Source organism: Candida orthopsilosis (assembly GCF_000315875.1).
Source record: "Candida orthopsilosis Co 90-125, chromosome 2 draft sequence".
NCBI classification, from domain to species: Eukaryota; Fungi; Ascomycota; class Pichiomycetes; order Serinales; family Debaryomycetaceae; genus Lodderomyces; species Lodderomyces orthopsilosis.
Window position 1 is genome coordinate 1974429 of NC_018295.1, and position 1734 is coordinate 1976162.

A 1734-nucleotide genomic window follows, 5' to 3' on the forward strand; every position below is an offset into this window, starting at 1 on the left:
ACGTGATGAACCCTTGTATTGTCGAGCTAGGGGAGTGGAAATAATGTAAGTAGGAATCTGTTCCTATAAATGCTGACATTGAGGAAATATCAAATCCAAACATCATACCAGCAATGGTCGAAATACTAGCAATAAAATAAACATTATAAATCTTTGGCAAATGGTCCAAAGCTTCATTAACTTTCAAAGCAGGACCAGAGAATATTCTTTCTATTTTGGCGGACATTGTTTCTATGAAGTGAGTACTAACAAGACACTATACGAAGAGATGTTAAAATAGAATGATTTAAGGAATTTTGACGCCTATTTATAATCTCCCAAATAAGTGTGTGTTTGGTCAACAATACTAGATTACAGTATGGAACTCCTTTGTTTCCTGGCTGTAATTTAATTCTGATGCATTGTAACCAACAATAAATGCCGTGGCTTTGTATATTGTTTATTGTTGGGAACAATTTCCCCAAACCGGATTAAATCTGGACAATAGGAGAAGTACAACTTTGTGAACGTAGTGGGCTCACCAGGGATACAAATCTCCACTTAAATAGAAAATAATAAGGGTTTAATATGCACACCAATGTCAGATACAAAGAAAACATGGAATCGTGTATATAAAACCAAAAAATGAATTAAAAAACATTTTAGAACAATTGCTTCACAATCACATGTTTGTTTAACTTTGTAGCCACTATTGTTTGAAATACAAAGAAAAAATGTCTGTTTCGGACAAATTTTCTTTTAGAAATCATATCTCAAACTGACAATTTTACTTTCGCTAAAATAGAAGGAGATCAGTCTTTATGTGTTGTTGCAAAATGCCATGGAATCGTATTTGGTAATGCGCCATAAATAGTTTTTCCGTAGCACAAGAATCGCGCGCGCCAAGGAATTGAATTTTTCCTTTGATGACGTAAAACTGCATATCATATTGAAAAAAAGAGAAATTAGATGGCAACAGCTTTATTTACAGTGTATTTGGTATTTGACGATAATGTTCTAAGCACAGTTTGTACAGAGATGTCGGACTTACACGTTTGAATCACACAAGAATGAAAATTATTAAGAATTAGAGCTGGCTTAGTTTAGTGCTGCAAACGATTGTTTTTGTGTCAATTGCTCTTACCGAAATCACCGACTTCGCAATGGGTATATATCATCTCACCCTCATTTCACACGAAGAATTAGTCATTAAGCTATGTCAGTTCTTTCAGTAGCTTTCAGAGAAGATATACCTCATTTGCACATTTCTTCTCTACAACAACTATAACTACTAGCTTCGGGTTACAAACAAAAATTTGAATACGAGAACGATCCAAGAGTGAAGTCTTTGTAAGTTTAGCTCCAGTAAGTTGCAAGTGGTATTTCATCTCCACATTTCTTGTGAAAGAAGTGTTAGAATGACTGCTATGGATGAAAAAATTTTGGTGTCAAGTAATATAACTGTAACAGGAAATATCTTTCTATTTATGTCATAAACACAATTCTGAGTTCTGTTCAATTTGTCCCGCTCGTAAATGCCACCTTAAGAGTGTTCTACTAATAATGTCCTGTTTGCATGATGAACTATTTTCTCAAAAATTTCAATGACGCTTCTTTAAGTTCATGTAAGCAAAAACTACAACATCGAGAATTTAATCAAACAAGTTTATTATTAAGAAACTACTATGTAAAGTAAGTTAAACAAGAATTGAAATCAAAATTTCGTAACGGAATTTCAAATGCGACAAAGCAAAG